Raw genomic sequence first — 9,614 nt, 5'->3', positions numbered from 1 at the left:
CAACAATGAGGTATAAAAAATGTTGACAACGAGGCAAAAATTGTAGACAGTAATGTGGCATAAAAAATAAAGACATTTAAAAGGCATAAAAAGGCATGATAAGCTGCTTTATGAAAACCATGTTAATAATGATGTACAAACTTTGGTAACAATCATTTACACAACGAACTAACTGAATGGCTTAAAAAATGAGGCATGATATCGTATAAAAAATGCATGACAAGCTGCTGTATATATGTATTTTAATACTTTTTGAGTGTCGGAGATGAGAATCCATCCATTGTCTGATGTCAATATCATCTAATAAACATTCCATAGACCACTTCCAAGTGGTTTTTGCCATTGTTACTAGAACCTATGCTCTGAGGAACTTATTATCCTTGACATTCCATCCAATAGCACATAAGAGTTGCCCACGGTAACTTTCATTCAAATGATATCATCGAGAGAAACCATTTACTTACAAGCCAACTATTGGTTTTTTAGCGTATGACTACTCAAGAGTGCATTACAAAAATTTCAGATTTTAGCCACGAAATATTTCCATTGCTAAACCCCAAAAATTTGTTGCCACGAAAGATATTTGTCGCTGAAGTGCTCGTCACCAATTTAGTGACGGATTAGTGACAAAAAAAATTTCGTCATTAAATGTAATTTTTTTAAAATTTAGCGACTAAAATTTTCGTTGCAATTCTGTCTCTAATTCAATTGTCCTATATGGCGACCAAACTAAACGACGACATATTAGCAATGAAAATTTGCGTTGCTAAAAAATAAAAATATATAAATAAAAAAATTAAAAATTTATTTGAGCGATAGAAAATTCTACCGCTAAAATATAAAAAAATATGAATAAAAAATAAAAAAATTATTTTAGCTACAAAATTTTTCCTAGCTAAAAAATAGTAAAAAAGTGTATAAAATAAATTAAAAATAAAATAAATTAAATTTGTGACAAAAAATTCCATCACTAAATATATCAAAAAATAAAAAAATTTATTTTAGTGACAAAAATTTCCGTCGCTATATTTAGATATTTTAGTGACGGAATTGAGCAGCTAAAATAAATAAATATATTTTTATTATAATTAATTATTAAATTAATCTAAATAATTTGAAATCATTTTAATTCTAATATAAATTAAAATGAAAATTATTATAGAAATTATAAAATTTATATTTATAAATAAAAATTAATATTCGAACAGAATGTAAATAAGAATTAAAATATCATCTAGATTGTTACATCAAAATAGCTACCAAACATAACCATCTTGATAACAAAATATTAATATCAAACTGACAGTTACATTAAAATAACTACGAAACATAATCGTTCGGATCATCACCAGCATTAGGCAAGTCAGGCTGGTGAGTCGACTGTGGATGAGAAAAAGAAGAAGGAAACATGCCACGAGTAGATGTAGTAAGCTGTTCAATCAAAGCTCGCATCTCAAACATCTGTCATCGAAAGTCGTTCAACTCTCGAGCTTGCGAGTTTATCTTCTCCGTCATTTTTTGTATGGTGGCATTTTCATTGAGGCCAGATGAGATAGTGGATGAGCTACCGACATCAGAAAATTTTGATTGGGATAAAGATCCCATGCTGTAAATTCTTTTCTTCTGGTTTTTTCCGTTGGCAGGTTGGAGGAATATCTGGTCGTAATCTGGTTCAAATGGTTGATCGGACCCCTCACCCGATTGAGTCACTTACTCCAGCATTTGTTCATACATTTCCTACGATAGTTTAACAAAAAAAAAAAAATAGAATAAGTTAATTACAAATATTAAAATTTACGTTAATTATAAAATTGATATTATTTACAATTTAAAAAAACTTACAATGATACTCACAGAATGTTTGTCAACATACATCCTCTCTCCTTCTTTAGTTTTTTTTTGAATGAGTTTGTACAAAAACTTCAATTAGCATGGGCTCCCTCCCAAACTCCTTTTTTTTTTTTATAAAAAAAAGGATATATAATTAATAATTTTAATAATAAAAGATTACAAATATTAATAAATTAATAATTAATTTTTACCATTCTTCTCTTATGCTTTGCTGAGGATATGGAGCCCCTAGTGTGGAGGGAAGGACCGGTGCCAAGGGTCACCCATCTCACTCAAGCGGTTCAGCGATGCCTATTCAGACCGTTTCTTGAAGGCTTCATCTTGTTCCCATTTCTACGTCCAGTGGTCCCAAACATCATCTAGCACAAAGGTCGATTTTCCATTAGCATGCCACCTACGAATGTCGTCGATGTATCGCTTAGCTGCATTTTGTGCCCACTCTCTCTTCACCAATGCATCAGTCGTAGTATCTCTCACTAAAAAATTTCTGCAAACAAAAATAAGATTAAATAGTTGAAACATTTCTACATTGATAATTAACAAAAAAAATTATATTATTAATTTAAATTTAATACCGCAAATTCATCCCAATACAAGCTTTTTGTCTCTGAAGGCACTTCTTTCCAAACATGGCCCTCCTTATGAAGACGTTTCTTGAAGATCGTCGATATAATATGGGAGATGTTAATTGTATGACAAAAAAATGCTCCTGTATACAAATAATAATAATTAGTATAAAAACTAACATATGTCATAATGTAAAAAACAAAAAATAGAGAAAACAAAGTTATCCATCGCCATCTAACTCTATAACATGATGTGATTTAGACATAGAAGGACTGACAACCGAGTAGGATGATGAAGCTACTAGTGACTATGCAGCATGGGCCGGTGTAGAAGCAGTTACAGGGGTAGCGACTAGAGATATTGTGGGTAGGGGGGAGGCCGGTGAAACGTCCCCCGAAATATGCGGTACTGTAGTAGATGAGGTGGAAGCAACAGTGGACCCAAAAGAGATAGGTCTAGAACCACTGCGTCCTGCATGATAACGTCCTCTAGCACCCGTCATATCTATAATGAAATAAATCAATTATCAAAATTAATATCATTAATAATTAAACATAGATATTTAAATCATAGAATTTACCTCTAATCACTGTCATATAAGTCTACATCTATGTAATTAGATTTTGAGTCATCATCAAAATCTAATTGAAGAACTTGCTCATCATTTGATTCGGAGTCATATTCAGAGTTTGATCGCAGGACTTGCCCATCATATGATTCAGACTTATTTTCAGAATCGAATCTCAGAATTTGGTCATCATTCAACTTTGGGGCTTCATCAGATTCTGATTTAATAATTGGCTCATCATTTAAATTAGCGCCATCACTATCATTCACTATCTCAGGGATTTGGGCATCATCAACCGCGATATTGTGTAGTTCCATGTCATCCTCTTGGTAAGGCAGTGCTTCATGTGGAAGGGTCGTCTCTTGATTATTGAAGGATTGTAGAACCTCTACGATAAACCTTGGTTTGACTTTGGTTACAACCAACTAATTGTTTTTGTTGCTTCTCAAGCTTAGATATTCGCAAAAATATACTTGAATCGCTTGAGAAGCTAATGCAATTTGCTCGTTTGTATTCCATTTCTTCTTTTCATTGACCTCGACGATTTCATTGATCTCGACAATCTTGTATGCAGGATGAATCTTCACCCCCTTGTTCAAAGTTGGAATAAACCAATTGCCCTTGAACAATACAACTTTCTTCATTTATGACACTGAAGGATACTCGAGCTCAACAATCTCTATTATCCAACCATAATAGTCTTTCTCGGGATCATCGTAGTTGGATCCTTTAACGCAGATGCCACTATTCATAGTACCTTTATTCAAACCGTGGCTAACCATGTGAAATTTAAATCCATTGACAAAGCAGCCAGGGTACAGTTGTAATGGTGTTAAAAGGTCTTTTTACGAGATCCCTTATGTATGAGTTGGCCACATTGTTAATAGGATCGCGGGCCTATTAAATAAGAAAGATATATAAGAAATTGTTATATAAGAACTTGGGTAGAATTAATATTCCAGTTAATCAACTCACATAGCGATTGAACCAAGTAAGAAATTCGTTATTTGTTAAGTGTTCAATGACGTGGTCGTCAATGCCGAGACTATGTTGCCTTAGCTCAGCATAATAAATTCTTGACAAATTAATAAGAAAAATGAAAATAACTATATTAGACTATGCAATTTAAAGATAATTAAAAAATTAACAATAATTAATTAATAAAATCTTATTGTAGATACGGTTCTACTTCTAGGCAATTCATCAAAATATATCTGTGCGCAATATTATATTCTTCACTGAACAACATTTGTGACTTTTTACATCCGAATAGTTGGATAAGGATGCTTGAAAATGGATAACTTCCTCTCCTGGTCATCTTTTTCATTTACAACACCAGTATCGTTGCGTGGCATTCGTGTATCTCCCGCCTACATTTTTGGTTAATTACTGAACGGGAATCTATGGCTAACTTCCAACAAATCTAACTAAATTGTTGGAAATTATTTAATTAATTATGTTCTTTATTTAATATAATTTATAGAAAAAATTCGGCAAAGTCTCCCCTCTAATCAGACTACACCCCTTGTAAGATTGTTTAAAAACACAAAAATATTGCACTTCAATATATGCAACATCATCAATTCTCAACACATCAGATACTTCATAAAATCACAACAAATGAATCTGAATCATAGTGTTCTCTCCTATACAACAAAAAATACTAGATAACACCTACAAAAAATTAACCGTTGGGTCAAACTTACAACCTAAGGTTTCTAAGATATACAATTACACTTAATTATTTGTTTCCTCTATGGCCCCTTATTAACTTAAGAATCGAAGATCCCTCTAAAGATTGACCTCAAGTAGGTCCAAGTTAGGAATATTTATTTGAGATTCATCAATAAGATTTAAATGCATTAGTTCAAGTATCTTTCTTCCAAAACATAATCTTAAAGTTCTTGAGATCATTGTCTCATATATTTATATTATTTATGAAATCACATGTGTACATATCAAAATAGATCAATGCACATGAAATGCATCACAAATAGTGCCCACTTTAGATAATCCTTTTTTGTCTCCTCAGTCTTCTTTCAACTTGCATTACTCTGTCGAGGTGATTCTATGAAAACACAAGTACCACATGCATCAATACTAACAAATTTATTTATTATGTTAATTCTTTTATTTCCAACAAAGAACTAAGAAAAAGAATTAGGCATTTTTTGCAACATCTAGACAAACAAATTTGGAGGACTTGGGAAAAAATTAGTTGGTAAAGGAAATTTTTGCATTGTATCTGATATTGTCTTTATACTACCAATTAGTTCTTGAGCTATGAATGCCTCTATTTTGACACTATATATATACAAACACACATTTATGAACACACACATACAAATATATACAAACACCTTCAGCGCCCAACGGTCACGAGGACAGCCACGTTCCTTGTGGCCACCGGTCGTCGCTCCCACCGAACCCCCTCCTTCCCTCTCTCTCTCCATTTGTCCCCCCCCTCTCGCTCTCTCTACCCTGAACCTTGCCCGAACCCCAGGTTGTAAAAAAAAAAAAAAAAAAAAATTCTAGAATCAACGATACAGTTGCAAGTGGATGGAAGAGATGATTGGAATAATACCTGCAAGTGCAATAGCAAGATGCTCTGAGGCAGCAGCGATGATTGGAGGCAGAAGCAGCTGCAAAAAACGGAAGATGAGGCAGCGACGACGATCGGAGGTGGTGACAACAGCAACGACCGAAGGTGGAGGCGGCGATGGATGGGTTGATGGCGGGAATTCACAAAGAGAGAGAGAGAGAGAGGGGGGGTAAGGTAGGGTTAAATATTTGGGGATTTGGGGGAAAAGGCAGGGGTATCTTTCACCCATATTTTAAAAAAAAAAAAAAATTTATTTGTTAACTAAAAATCAAATAATTTATGAAAATAATATTATTAATTATTTAATTGATAAAAATAAAATAATTTATGATTATGATAACTAATAAAATAGTAATTTGAAATAATAATATAAAATATGGTAATAAAATAATTTAAATTATTGAATCAAATTAATATTTATTTAAGAATATTATTATGTTATAAATCTAATAATTATAGTAAAATAGTTTGATATATTATAAATCTAATAATTATAAATATAATATTAAATTTTCTTTTTTTATTTTTTGGTATTTAAACAAATATTAAATAAAAATGTCACAAAAATAATTCTAAGTATACTAAACAATGTTTATATGAATAAACAATATTTGTATGAATAAATGTTTTATAAAAATAATACAAAATATATTAAATATAAGGTCATATTTGAATACTATATAGATATTCTTATTCTTAATTCAAAAAGTAAATAGAAGCAACGAGTATAATATCAATAGTAAATTATTATACATTTAATATATATTTCAATTCAAAAATATTTTTCAGATTTAGTTTACATTTATATATATTTTAATTTTTTATTATAATTTTATATTTAACATTTTTTTGTATTTTCTTTACAATTTATATTATTTACATATAACTCTTGTGATTAATTAAAGTGCTATATTAGGATCATATATGTGTCACTTTACAAGAACATAAAATATTAACGTTAATGTATAATTTGATTCATAATTTTATTCAATTTCAAAAAATAATTTCAACTCATTTATATTATATTTTTAAATTTCATGTCACCTCGACCATATGAAATTAAGTTAATTTATATATTTATAATTAATCAAACAAACATTACAATGTTTGATTAATCAAACACAATATAGATAAATATCATAATCATATGAAATTAAGTTAATTTCAACTCATTTGTATTAAAACATTTTTCCAAAGGCCCGATGGAGCTTCAGGCAGCGACCGCATATACTAAATATATTATTACATAAAAGAAAAAAGAAGTAATCATGCTATTGTGAAAACTATAAAATGTTTACATTTATATCGCTATTCTAATAATACTTTATAAGACCATAAAATGTTTGAGTAAAAACTATATTTTTTGACAATCAACTTCTATAGTTGTTCTACATCTAAAATGATTTCAAATAACATTAACTCCTAAAAGAAGTGATCATGCTTCCATATGTACTTCATTACCATCTCATTACTTTGTTATGCTTAATTCATCTACCAAAAGGACAAAGTCTTAGGTAGGAGCAGTAAACCATTCCAATAGTAAATTATTATACATTCAACCATTGCAAAAAAATAAGAAAGTAACAAGTACAGTACCAACAGTAAAATATTATATATTTAATATAAATTTCAATTGATTTTTTTTTTAGATTTAGTTTACATTTGTATATATTTTATTTTAAATTTTATATAATTTTATATTTTTTCTTATTAATTAAGTACCAAATGGATATATTACACAATGAAGATATATTATTAAATGAATAAATTTATTATTAAATAAGGTCGTGTTTGACGTATACTATATAAGAAATATATATTCTGATTATATTTGATGTATTATTATTTTTAATTTAATAAGTTATTACAAAATCAATGTTTCGATTCTAAGTGTTAACTCAGGATAAATTATTATTATAGAAAAAAATAATGAGTACAGTATCAATAGTAAATTTAAACATTCAATTTTTTTTTTTAGATTTAGTTTACATTTATATATATTTAATTAGAAATTCAAATTAGCAACGGACTACCCATTCGTCACTAAAATAAATTAAAAATATTTTTATAATAATTTAAATATATTTATAAAAATCAAAAACTAAAAGAAAAATTAAAATTTAGCGATCAAAATATTAGTCCATCGCTAAAATTAGCGACAGACATATAATTCGGTCGCTATTACTAAAAAATAAAAAATAAAAAAATTTCAAGTAATTAGTAATGGAATATTTTTTTCGTCGCTAAGAATAGCGACGGATAATTTTTTTCATCGCTAACTACAAAGTTTTTTTTTTTAATTTAGTGATTGACTAATATTTTTGTCGCTTAATTTTAGCAACAAACTAATATTTTAGCCTCTAAATTTTAAAAATAAAAAGATTTCATGTAATTAGTGACAAAGCTTTTCGGTCGCTATTCTTAGCGACAGAAAAAATATTCCATCACTATATTCAGCGACAGAATAAATTTTTCATCGCTAATTACAAAAAAAAAAAAATTCTTTTCTATTTTTAAAATTTAGTGATGGAAAAACTTTTTCGTCGCTAAAATTAGCGACAGAATGAAATCTTCGTCACTAATTTTAAAAAAAATCTTTTGTTTTAAATTTTTTTATGACTTTAACAATGAAATACCGTTCTGTCGCTAATCCATCGCTAAGTTTGCGAAATTATTTTTTGGTGATTCATCGTTGTTCCGTTGCTATATAGTGACATAAATATCCATCGCAAAAAATTTCGTCGTTAAATCTTACATTTCTTGTAGTGTTGGTGAATTGAGTAATTAATTTTTTTTTAATTTTAATAAATATTTTTTATTAATGATTTTATTGGAGAATATATATTTGATAAATATAATAAATTATGTTTGAGATTAATAAAAAATACAAGTCATAAGATATAATAAAAATAAATAAAATGAGGCATAAGACAATTTATAGTGGTTCGGTATCTTTACACATATCTGGTCCACTCGCTTAAGGTCTAACCACCCTTGGGGTTCTACTAAACCAATTTTACGAAGATTTTCACACTATCTCACCTTGAAAACTAGATACACACTTAAATTATAACGGGTTCTAGATACACACTTACATTCGAAACTAGATTCACTTAGATTTTTTTGGTTCTAGGAAACCTGTATAATTTTTTATGATAATTCAAATATTTACAAATAATTTGTCCACACTTGAGCACAAATAAGCAATTAAAAGCAAGTTATACAAGATAATAATATTTAAATAAATAAATAAATTTATAAGCCCAAATGGAGAAGTTTGAATTTGCCGTAGAGAACTTAAAGAACTTTTCTCCTATTGTTTTGTGGCTTTTCAGTTGATAAGCAATAATGCTTTGAGAGCCTCAAATTGTTTGGATGATAACTTGAGAGCGTTTGAGATCTTTCGACTGCTTTGGATATGCAATGCGAACACTTGGTTATCTCAAAAATGAGTTTGGGGGTATTTATAAGCATTCTGAAAATTACTATAGCGTTATTGTAGCGTCACTTGAGGAACGGTCAAAATTCTAACCGTTGGGGCTAGAGTCGACTCTTGCTTGAACGAGAGTTGGCTTTCATTTCCACGCTAGCATCCGTTTAACAGATTTTGTAACAGTAAAAAAATTGATTGTTGGGTATCAAGAGTCGACTTTTCTTATTCTAAGAGTCGACTTTCGATCCAAATTTTGCAAAAAATATTTAAAATAATTTTTATGTATTTAAAATTATTTATTAAATATTTTTATTGGAAAATAATATTTTTGGTAATACATATGCTATAAAAAATATTTTATAAATTAATCAAAAATAATTCGACACTAGAATTAGTATATTTAGGAAAAATACTTTTTTTTATTAATCATCAAAATACTATAATTTGTATATTAAAAATACCCTTTTTGTTTTTTTTATTTTTTTAAGTAAAAGAGATATATATAGATATAATTAAAATGTCTGTACAGAACATAATCTAGGGCATCTCTTAGAGAACACACCCACATAAGTGGGAACAGATACTCAAGATCT

Source organism: Diospyros lotus, chromosome 6 (assembly GCF_014633365.1).
Source record: "Diospyros lotus cultivar Yz01 chromosome 6, ASM1463336v1, whole genome shotgun sequence".
Classification (NCBI taxonomy): Eukaryota; Viridiplantae; Streptophyta; class Magnoliopsida; order Ericales; family Ebenaceae; genus Diospyros; species Diospyros lotus.
Note: the sequence above shows the minus strand (reverse complement) of the source record.